The following is a 12638-nucleotide window of genomic DNA, read 5'->3' as shown; positions in this document are numbered from 1 at the left end:
CAGCAGGATCCTGTGACCAGATTATGCAGAGATTAATTTACACTGACTTTTTCCAATTTAAATGTGGATATAGAAACTTGACAGTTGACAAAAGAATCAGCAATACAAAAGTCTGACTGTCAGTGAATGGCATGTATAGGAAGTACAACAAGTTAGCAAGCAAAGTTCATTGAGGTTTGTAAAACTTTGAGGAGATTTCTTCAATCACAAGATGACCAAACGGCTACCCTTAGAGCTCAAGTTTGTGCTAAAAGCTTACAAGCAGAAATGTCAAAACCTCCAGTCATAGCCTCAGCAGACTTGCAGAGTTTTAGAGGGTGAAGCACCTTGTCATCAACCATTGGATACTGGCACTTAAAAGCTCACCTATGAAAGGCTCAGAAAATTGAAGAATTTAAATACTCTCAATCTCTGCAAGGACATGCAAAGAGAACCAAAAGGCTTCAAAACGTAGTCAAACAGCCCAGATGGCTAATGATTACAAGTTTGTCCACAATCCCTGATACCAAGGTATTCTTCTCAGGTTGTTAACAAAGTGGGAGGGTAATAGAAAGTAACAGTGAGGACAAGAATCATTAGGTGGGAACACAAGGGGTCCTCTCCTCAGGCCAAAATGCTAAGAGTAGAAGTGATGTCCAAAAGCTAATGTGCTTCCATTGCCATAAGATAGAACTGGTTGGTTTAAACCAAACTGTAGGTTAGTGGTAATATTAGGGGCTACAGGAGAGGATGCACCAGAAAATCAAATAGATGTTAAAACAATGGCACTGGTAAATGTGTTCCCTCAGAACCAACTTAAATGGAGAATGCGGTTTAAGTTCCTCCAACAAAACAAGTTAATGTTTAAAGACACACTGGAGCAGCTCAGACATTGATGGTAGCTGATAATGATTCGTGTTCTAGGTAGTTTGATTAAAGAAAAACAGTGGATATTCATAGGATTAATGAATCAGTTTCCTTGTATAAAAATTTGTTTCAGAGTAGCCTAGTAATTGGAGTAAAGACCGTGAAAATTATTCAGAGTTTATTGAAATGGTAGATTTTACAATGGTTTATGATTTGGCTGGTGTAGATGGCATCATGCTGACCACTATGTTGCACCTGGCACCTTACCATGTTGATCTTGCTAAACTCTCCAAAATGACTGCGGCTACTAACAACAAGAAGCATACTGTCAATAATGAACAAATATAAAGAAACAAAGTGCCGAAAATAATGAGAGGTATGTGATAGATGAAAATCATGAACGGTTGTGAATACATGAGCATCTGCCAATAAATTAAGATACTTGAAGGAGGACTAGTAACAGCTAAACAATAAATTTGTAGATGTAAATTCAGTAAGACAGATTTTGAATTAAAACTTAACTTAAAGTATCACGAGCCACTAGGAAGTAGGAAAAACACCTTGAACAAAGAAAGGAAAAACAGCTTATGAACCTCTGAAATTTCCTTTTTTTCACTTTGCATTTGTGAAATGTGGACATCACTGGCTGCCCTTAGTTATCTTTGAGAAGGTGGTGGTGAGCTGTCTTCTTGAACTGCTGCTGTCCACTTGCTGTGGATTACTCATAATGCCATTAGGGAGGGATTCCCAGGAGTTTGACCAAGCAGTGAAGGAACAGCAATATATTTCCAAATCAGGATGATAAGTGGCTTGGAGAAGAACTTGAAGGTGGAGTGATGTTCCCATTGATCTGCTGCCCTTGTCCTTGTAGATGGAAGTGGTCATGGGTTTGGAAGGTACTATGTCAGGATCTTTGGTGAATTTCTGCAGTGCATCTTGCAGATAGTACACACTGCTGCTATTCAGTGATGGTGGTGGAGGGAGTGTACATAGTGGCAATCCAGCAATTGCTTTGTCCTGGATGGTGTCAAGCTTCTTGAGTGCTTTTGGAGTGACACTCATCCAGGCATGTGGGGAATATTCCATCACTCTCCTAACATGTGCCTTGTAGATGGTGGACAGAATTTGGGTCAGGAGTACATTACTCGCAGCAGTATTTGTAGACTCTGTCCTGCTTTTGTAGCCACTGTAGTTATGTGGTGAGTCCTGTTGAATTTCTGGTCAATGAAAATGCCCAGAAAATTGATAGCGGAGGATTCAGTGATGGCAATACTATGGAATGTCATGGGGCAGTGGTTAGATGGACTCTTATCGATGATGGACATAGCCAGCATTTGTGTGGCACAGATGTTATTTGCCACTTCTTGATCTTGTTGCATATGGACTGCTTCAGTATCTGATTAGTCAACAAATGGTACGGAACACTGTGCAATCATTGGTAAACACTCCCTCACCTTATGATGGAGGGAAAGTTTTTGATAAAGCAGCTGAAGATGGTTGGGCCTCAGACACTAGGACACTACCCAAAGGAACACCTGCAGAGATGTCCTGGAACTGCAAAAGGAGCAATGAATGTTTTTCAATTCTAGTGTTATTCAGAGAACAAACTAGGAGATCCACAGTACGGAAGAATAAATCCATACTTTAAAAAGTAGCAGGAATCCAGGCAGATGAGCAATTCACAAAAGATTGCGAAAAACCCCAACAGGATTAGAAAGACGTCATTTGAGAATTATGTGGGCAACTACTAATCTGGGCAAGGAATCTGTAAGCATCGCTCAGAAAGAATTAAGTTTATTCAGATACTATCAAGAGAAAATAAAACATCCCAGAAATTATCAGTGATCAATGTCAACAGGAATACAGCACATTTGTTTGAACATAAAAACATGTCAGTAAATTTCTCAAATCAGCCAAAAGGGTCTTTTGATTGGAAAAGAAAGGAGTTGCTGACACACTAAGAACCCATTTTCATCTTGCTGTCTGAAACAGAGTACTAATCATGTTTGAATACAGCAAATGAATTTAAAGATGGAAGGACTTTTCCAGCTGACAAAAAAAGAGCAACAATTGGACTGTGGACTTAACTGATACATTCTTTGCAGAATGTAAGGAAGGGATTAGAATAAAAAAGCTGCCATGTAGTGCATTAATACCCTGCTAATCCTATTTTTATGTGTATTTGATGTTGCTTGCATTAAGTTTTCATAATTTTGCATTATGGTACAAGTGTAAAAATGAAAATGTTTTCTGTACAATATGTAATGAATCTTGTTAGAAATTTATTTTGAGAATTTGTTATCCTATATAGAAACATTCAATATTGTGAAGCTCTCTCTCCTCCAAAGGTGGTGACATTATGTGGATGTGTTACTTTTCAAGGACACATTGTACATTTTAAACCTTGCATTAATCAATTAACTACCTTTGCTCAAGCAAGATTTTTTTTTTGCAAGGATCTACTTCTTTATTGGTTAAATTAAGGAAATATGGCTGACTTGTTTCAGATACTGAGTGAGCTACATAGAGTTTAAGACTATGGAAAGGGAATGACAGCGGTATTGTCACTAGTCTAGTAATCCAGAAACCCAGCAGTGTTGTGATGTCCTGGATATGAATCCCACCACAACAGATGGTTGAATATGAAAACAATAGTATGGAATTAGAAGTCTAATAATGATGAAACCACTACTGGTTTTCTTAGAAATCTATCTGCTTTACTAGTGCTCTTCAGAGAAGGAAACTGCCATCCTTACCTGGACTGGCTTACATACTAGTCCATTCCCATGTGACTCTCAACTGCTCTCTGAAATGGCTTAGAAAGCTAACCACTGCAAAGTGTTGAAAAAGAAATGAAACTAGATGTGGACCAGGTGATCCTGACTAAGGTATCATAAACACACTACCTGGAAACTAATGCCAAAATTGGGTGAGCTGTCTCACAGCTTAGTCAAGCAAACCCTAACTGTCAAACCCTCAGAATCAGTTGACTGATTGAACCATCTTGGCCTCCTCCAGATGTCTCCAGCATCACAGATGCTACTCTTCAGCAAATTTGAGTCATTACACGTGATTTCAAGAAACAGCCAGAAGTATTCGACATGGTACAGGATATAGGCTCAGGCAACATTCCAACATAACAGTGCAGACATACGCTCCAGAATTTGCAATCCCCACACCAAGCCCTATTCATGACAGCTACAACACATATCTACTCAATGTGGAAAATTGTCCAGCCATGCCCAGTACACAAAAAGCAGTTCAAATCCAACCACGCCTTCTGTCTAAACTCAATCATCAATAAAGGGATGTGGGTTTCACCAATAGTGCTATCAAACATCACAGGTTTAACAATAACCTACTCAGTAATGCTCAGTTTAGGTTCCATTAGGAACCTTAACTCCTGACCTCATTACAACCTTACTTCCAATCAGCTGAACACTTCAGAGGTAAGAGTTACTGTCCTTAAGATCAATGCCATATTTGATGAAGTGGAGCATCAGGTAGCCCTAGCAAAACTGAAGTGACTGGGAACTGGTGGTAGTGGTGTTTTGGGAGTTCAAGATAGATAATTTAATCAACCTATATAGAGATAAGATTACATTTCTCTGGAGCAGGTGGGGCTTGAACCTGGACCTCTTAATCACAAGAGCCTTTAGCAATTCCACAAGGTGATGTCCCTAGATCTAACCATAATTCACCTGCTTCATCAGTGTCTTTCCCTCCATCACAAGGTACAAAGTGGACAATGTTCAACACAATTCGTAACCTGAGTCACTGAAGCAGTCTATGCTTAAATGCAACAATATCCAGGTTTGGGCTGACAACAGCATTCATGCGGTGTCAGATTATGGCCATCTCTAACAAGAAAGATATCTAACCACTGCCCCTTGTCCTCTAAAGGTATTCCCCCTTACTGAATCCCCCATAAGGCACATTTTTCCACATACTCCTCACCAGCCTGTTGAGTGCAGCTCCAGCAACACGAAGAAGCTTGACATCATCCAGGACAAAGTAACTTGTTTGACTGGTGCCACATCCAACAGTATTCAGTCCCACCACTGGCAATGCACAGTAGCAGCAGTGTACACCATCTACAAGATGCACTGCAGAAATTCACCATGGTTCCTTAGAAAGCCCCTTCCAAATCCTACGATCACTACCATCGAGAAGGACAAGGCCAAACTATTCATGATCCTGACTTGAAAATGTACCACCATTATTTCAATGTAACTAGGTTAAAATTCTATAAACCCCTCCTTAATACATGATCTACCTACACCAAATTTCAGAAGTTCTAAAAATCCAGCACACTGTCACCTTCTCAAAGGCCACTAGGGATGGGTTACCTGGCTGTAAATATTAAACTAGGTTTATTGAAAATGTGAAGTATAAAGGCAACATGCTGAAAATGTATAGCTGCTGTCATTGGTCAAACTTTGCAGGAATTAAGGTCAGTAATACTACTGCGCAATGGATAAATCTAGATTTCCTAGAAACAAAGTGTGGAAATAAAAGATTTTGGTGATGGATGATTCACACATCAATAACTACCTTTGACTAGCTTGTAACTTAAGTTGGACAAAGATATGCTCAAAGTAAGAATTTCAAATATTGATCTCATTTGTCAGAAGACCTAGCACAGCTCACCAATCCACATCTGTACAGACCCATATTGCAGTAAGCAGCAGATGCATTAATGATTGCAGTATCCACAGTCTCTAAATTCCAAGTCATGAACAATTGCATGAAGAATACCCGACCTGAGTCCTATAGTTTTGCCTGTATTAATTTAGGTAGACCTGAGACCCTCAGAACAGTTCACTCAGTTTAACTTGCCAACATTTTTCCAAAACCAGCTTTCAGATGTCTTTCATGGGTCATAGTCAGGGCATCAGCACTGTGGCTCTTCCTAGGGCAACTCTAACTGTTAGCAAACTGCGACCAGAAAAGGTCAAAGTATTCAAGATGTATCGTCACTAGTACAATTTGTTCCAAACTGTATTCTGTGTTTCAGTTATCTGGTTTAACATGCAATTGACTTTTGGTTATTACTTTGCAATGTTTGTACAATTTGAGCACAATCAAGGTTCCCTAGTGTACTTCAAACTTTATTTGAATTATTATATCAATCATGGTGTGCATGGGGCCCATACTAACTTTCAATGTTTAGTACTTTGCAATCTGCTGAAGAATAAAGATTGCTATTCATGCCCAGCCAATCTGGCTTTCACTTACTTCCATGTGGTTAATTTTTAATGCTCTCTGAAGTGTTCTAGCAAGACTGCCACCAAAAGGATTACTACAAAGTCACAAAATAAATGGGCTTACCAGTAATCCACATATTTTCGAAGATAAAATTTAGGTATTCTCAGCCCAGTTATCACTGATGTTCTCAAGCATCTGCTAGGTGTTAGAATAGTGCTAATTTTACTGACTGATAATCCAAAATGCCTAGGCTATTTCTTTGGGGACATGAATACAAATCACATCACTCAAATGGTGGAATTTAAATCCAATGAATAAGTCCACCCAAATTAAAAAGAGGTTTTTTTTAAACCCACCATCACGGTTAGATTGCTGTAAAAATTCATCAGGTTCATTCGTATTTTTTAGGGAAGGAAATCTGCCATGCTTACTTGGTCTACTGTAACTCTATACTGACACAATGTGGCAAACCCTTGACCAGAAATAGCTGAGTCCTAAGGCTCTAGTGTACTAAGTCACATCAGAAAATTCAAAAACTAACATTTACACAGCAATAAACAACTCACCAATGCTCAGTTTGAAGATTAACAGGGCCACATACCTCCTGATCTCATCACAAACTTGGTCCATCATAGAAAAAAAAGAGCTGAATTCAAAGATACACATTGTGTATAACTTCCTAGACATCACAACAGCTTTTGACCAAAGTGGTTGCAAGTAGTCCCAGTTAAACAGAAATCAGTTGAACCAGGTGAAAAATGCCCACTGGTTGGCTTCATCACTGTCAAAAATCAACCAATTCAGCTCAGGAAATCACTGGAGGAGTTTGTCAGGCTGATTTCTAATCCCCAGCCAATGGCTGCCACTTCAATTACTTTGAGGAGAAAGTGAGGACTGCAGATGCTGGAGATCAGAGCTGAAAATGTGTTGCTAGAAAAGCACAGCAGGTCAGGCAGCATCCAAGGAACAGGAGAATCGACGTTTTGGGCATAAGCCCTTCTTCAATGACTTTACCTATATCATAAGTTCAGAAATGGGGATGTTTTCAGATGTCTGTGAAGTGCTTGTTATCAAAAATGATTTGTCAGAAATAGAACCATCCACGTCCATATACAGCAAGACCTAACCATCATTCAAGTTTGGGCTGAAACTGACAAATAACGTATGCTACACCAGTTCCAGACAACAAACAAGAGAATATTCCCTCATTATTCAATCGTATTGTCAGTAAATCCCCCATTATTAAAATCCTGTGAGTTACCATTGACTAATCTTAACTAGACCAGACATATAAATAGTGCAGCTAAAATATGAGAGGGGCAAGGATTCTACAGCAAATGGCTCTTATTGTCTCAGCAAGGCTTATTTATCATTTACATGTATCATGGAATATTTTTCATTTGTCCAGGTGAGTGCAACTCCAGCAACACAAGAACCCTGACATCCAGGGCAAAACAGCCTTCTTGATTAGCATTCCAACCACCTCAAAAATTCACCCCCTCTACTTCACTACTGCTGCAATTTGGGATGGGAAATAAATGTTGGCCTAGCCAATCTATGGAAAAGCCAATTCTGAAGAGAAGTCATAACAGAATCTAAACATTAACTCTTATTTCTCTCTCCACAGATGCTGCAAGATCTGCTGGATTTTGCTAGCCTTCTGTGTTTGTGCCACCACTGGAAGTATGTTTCCAAGACTCTTACCATCTTGACTTGGAACAATAATCGCTGTTACTTCACTCAAAGGGTCAAAATCCTGACTCCCTCCGAAGTAAGTACCAAAAACTTTCATGCACTAACCCCCAAACTCCGGATTCCTCAACCGTTCCAGAAACTTCCATCGGCCTCCGAAACCAGTCCGGCGCCATTACACACGCGGCCGCTACAGCGCCCGCGGCAATAGCCGCAGACGCCGACGACGATGACGTCACTTCCGCCCCCACCGACCTCGCAACCTTCATGATCGCGGCCCAAACAACCGCCTCCGGGATCGCCGCACAGACAACCTGCTCTGCGATCGTCATGAAGACAATCGCCAACAGATTGGCGACCTCCGCGGCTATGGGGAAGAACTCTGTCTCCGTGGTCGCCGCAGCTACTTCCGCACCCAGTGACGTCAGGAACCTACATTTGGACCACATCGCCGCATGTGTCTCTGCCCCCCCGCCGGTTCCGTCACCACGCCTAACCCCGCCCCCCGCCGCGTTCCGTCACCACGCCTAACCCCGCCCCCCCGCTGCTTTCCGTCACCGCGCCTAACTCCGCCCCCCGGCCGAGTTCCGTCACCGCGCCTAACCCCGCCCCCCCGCCGGTCTCCATCACCATGTCCAACTCCGCCCCCACGCCGACCTGTCCCCGCCCCCAGGCCTAGCCCCGCCCCCACATCCAGCTCCAGTCCCACACCAGGTCCTAGCTCCCCGACCTGCCGTGTGTTCACCATCCCTCCAGACTTGCCCCTCTCTGAGGATGAAAGATCAGTCCTCAGCAGAGGTCTCACCTTCGTTCCCACACGTTCTCGGGTCAATGAATTCAATACACGGAGTGACATCGAACAATTCTTCCGCCGCCTTCGCCTCCGTGCCTTCTTCTTCAATCAAGACTCTCGCCCACCCTCTGACGACCCCTTCTCCCACCTCCAACACACCCCGTCCACCTGGACACCCCGTGCTGGCCTCCTACCTGCCCTCGACCTCTTCATAGCAAACTGCCGCCGCGATATTAACCGCTACCTGAACTCCCACACCCCTCTCACCCACTCCAACCTCTCACCTTCGGAACGCGCAGCCCTCCACTCCCTCCGTTCCAACCTCAACCTCACCATCAAACCAGCTGACAAGGGAGGCGCAGTAGTAGTTTGGCGCACTGACCTTTACACCGCTGAGGCCAAACGCCAGCTCGCAGATACCTCCTCCTACCGTCCCCTTGACCATGACCCCACCCCCCACCACCAAACCATCATCTCCCAGACCATCCATAACCTCATCACCTCAGGGGACCTCCCATCCACCGCCTCCAACCTCATAGTCCCACAACCCCGCACCGCCCGTTTCTACCTCCTGCCCAAAATCCACAAACCTGACTGCCCCGGACGACCCATCGTCTCAGCCTGCTCCTGCCCAACTGAACTCATCTCGGCATACCTCGACACGGTCCTGTCCCCATTAGTCCAAGAACTCCCCACGTACGTTCGTGACACCACCCACACCCTCCACCTCCTCCAGGATTTCCGCTTCCCCGGTCCCCAACGCCTCATCTTCACCATGGACATCCAGTCCCTGTACACCTCCATCCCCCATCACGAAGGACTCAAAGCACTCCGCTTCTTCCTTTCCCGCCGTACCACCCAGTACCCTTCCACCGACACCCTCCTTCGACTGACTGAACTGGTCCTCACCCTGAACAACTTTTCTTTCCAATCTTCCCACTTTCTCCAAACAAAAGGAGTAGCCATGGGCACCCGCATGGGCCCCAGCTATGCCTGCCTCTTCGTAGGATATGTGGAACAATCCATCTTCCGCAACTACACTGGCCCCACCCCCCATCTTTTCCTTCGCTACATTGATGACTGTATCGGCGCTACCTCGTGCTCCCACGAGGAGGTTGAACAGTTCATCCACTACACTAACACCTTCCACCCCGACCTCAAATTCACCTGGACAGTCTCGGACTCCTCCCTCCCCTTCCTAGACCTTTCTATTTCTATCTCAGGCGACTGAATCAACACGGACATCTACTACAAACCAACCGACTCCCACAGCTACCTGGACTACACCTCCTCCCATCCTGCCCCCTGTAAAAACGCCATCCCATTCTCCCAATTCCTTCGTCTCCGCCGCATCTGCTCCCAGGAGGACCAGTTCAAAATACGTACAACACAGATGGCCTCCTTCTTCAAGGACCGCAATTTCCCCCCCGATGTGGTCGACGGTGCCCTCCACCACATCTCCTCCACTTCCCGCTCCTCCGCCCTTGAGCCCCGCCCCTCCAACCGCCACCAGGACAGAACCCCACTGGTCCTCACCTACCACCCCACCAATCTCCATGTACAGCGCATCATCCGCCGTCACTTCCGCCACCTCCAAACAGACCCCAGCACCAAGGATATATTTCCCTCCCCTCCCCTATCAGCTTTCCGTAGAGACCACTCCCTCCGCGACTCCCTTGTCAGATCCACACCCCCCACCGACCCAACCTCCACTCCCGGCACCTTCCCTTGCAACCGCAGGAGGTGCAACACTTGCGCCCACACCTCCCCCCTCACTTCTCTCCAAGGCCCCAAAGGAAACTTCCATATCCGCCACAGATTCACCTGCACCTCCACCCACATCATCTACTGCATCCGCTGCAGCTGGTGTGGCCTCCTCTATATTGGGGAGACAGGCCGCCTACTTGCGGAGCGATTCAGAGAGCACCTCTGGGCCACCCGGACGAACCAACCCAACCAACCTGTGGCACAGCATTTCAACTCCCCCTCCCACTCCACCGAGGATATGCAGGTCATTGGACTCATCCACCGCCAAACCACAACAACGCGACGGTCGGAGGAGGAGCGTCTTATCTTCCGACTGGGAACCCTCCAACCACAGGGGATGAACTTGGACTTCACCAGTTTCTTCATCCCCCCCTCCCCCCACCTTGTCTCAGCCGAATCCCTCCAGCCCGGCACCGCCTTCCTGACCTGCAGTCTTCTTCTTGACCTCTCCGCCTCCATCCTACTCCGACCTATCACCCTCACCTTGACCTCTTTCCACCTATCACATTTCCAACGCCCCTCCTCCAAGTCCCTCCTCCCTACCTCTTATCTTCTCCTGCTGAACACTCTCTGCTCATTCCTGAAGAAGGGCCTGTGCCCGAAACGTCGAATCTCCTGTTCCCTGGATGCTGCCTGACCTGCTGTGCTGTTCCAGCAATAAAGTTTCAACTTTGGTCTCCAGCATCTGCAGACCTCACTTTCTCCCTCCGAACAGCACTGCAAGTGTGCTTACACCAATAGGACTGCAGCAGTTCGATTAACAGCTAGGGATGAGCAACAATGTTTGACTGTCACATTCCAAAAGGATTCTTTTATAAAATGAATCAGGGTGCACAAATTGGACAGCTGCCCCACAATCCAATCAAATAATAAATTTACGAGTACATTTACAGAATCTCAAGATTCATCCACTACTCCTGACCTCTCCAGGGCATATTCTATCTAGCCAACCATCCCTGGCTCAAAGGAGCAAGTGTAGAAGGACACATCTACAGCAGAAGTGACTTTAAGATAAAATACAAAGCTACTACACAAGCATGAACTCTGCCAAAAATCAAGTTATAAATAAGAGGTCAGCACTTCCACAAGCAAGTGTTCATCCAGTTGAGAATGACTGTGTACAGCTAGGTAATCAAGCGGGTGAGGCATCAATACTTTCAACAGTGGTATCAAAAACCACAGTGCAATCTAACAGTCGAGTATCAGGTCAGAAATCACACAACACCAGGTTATAGTCATGGAGTCATAGAGATGTACAGCATGGAAACAGACCCTTCGGTCCAATCCGTCCATGCCGACCAGATATCCCAACCCAATCTAGTCCCACCTGCCAGCACCCAACCCATATCCCTCCAAACCCTTCCTATTCATATACCCATCCAAATGCCTCTTAAATGTTGCAATTGTACCAGCCTTCACCACTTCCTCTGGCAGCTCATTCCATACACGTACCATCCTCTGCGTGAAAAAGTTACCCCTTAGGTTTCTTGTATATCTTTCCCCCCTCATCCTAAACCTATGCCCTCTAGTTCTGGACTCACCCACCCCAGGGAAAAGACTTTGTCTATTTATCCTATCTATGCCCCTCAATTTTGTAAACCTCTATAAGGTCACCCCTCAGCCTCCGACACTCCCGGGAAAACAGCGCCAGCCTGTTCAGCCTCTCCCGGTAGCTCAGATTCTCCAACCCTGATAACATCCTTGTAAATCTTTTCTGAACCCTTTCAAGTTTCACAACATCTTTCCGATAGGAAGGAGAACAGAATTTCACGCAATATTCCAACAGTGGCCTAACCAATGTCATGTACAGCCGCAACATGACTTCCCAACTCCTGTACTCAATACTCCGACCAATAAAGGAAAGCATACCAAACGCCTTCTTCACAATCCTCTCTCCCTGCGACTCCACTTTCAAGGAGCTATGAACCTGCACTCCAAGGTCTCTTTGTTCAGCAACACTCCCTAGGAACTTACCATTAAGTGTATAAGTCCTGCTAAGATTTGCTTTCCCAAAATGCAGCACCTCGCATTTATCTGAATTAAACTCCATCTGGCACTTCTCAGCCCATTGGCCCATCTGGTCAAGATCCTGTTGTAATCTGAGGTAACCCTCTTCGCTGTCCACTACACCTCCAATTTTGGTGTCATCTGCAAACTTACTAACTGTACCTCTTATGCTCGCATCCAAATCATTTATGCAAATGACAAAAAGTAGAGGACCCAGCACCGATCCTTGTGGCACTCCACTGGTCACAGGCCTCCAGTCTGAAAAACAACCACCCACCACCACCCTCTGTCTTCTACCTTTGAGCCAGTTCTGTATCCAAATGGC

General features: G+C 45.1%; 1 protein-coding gene across 3 annotated transcripts in view; it reads right to left on the bottom strand.

Moving 5' to 3' along the window:
• The window catches only part of smad1 (SMAD family member 1), a 114135-nt gene that overhangs the window by 27608 nt on the left and 73889 nt on the right, over positions 1-12638 (bottom strand). The window lies entirely within an intron of this gene.

Source organism: Chiloscyllium plagiosum, unplaced genomic scaffold (assembly GCF_037043375.1).
Source record: "Chiloscyllium plagiosum isolate Xiang-an unplaced genomic scaffold, Cpla_swu_hap1 HiC_scaffold_1, whole genome shotgun sequence".
In the NCBI taxonomy this organism is placed as follows: domain Eukaryota; kingdom Metazoa; phylum Chordata; class Chondrichthyes; order Orectolobiformes; family Hemiscylliidae; genus Chiloscyllium; species Chiloscyllium plagiosum.
Note: the sequence above shows the minus strand (reverse complement) of the source record. Positions and strands in the feature narration are given on the sequence as shown.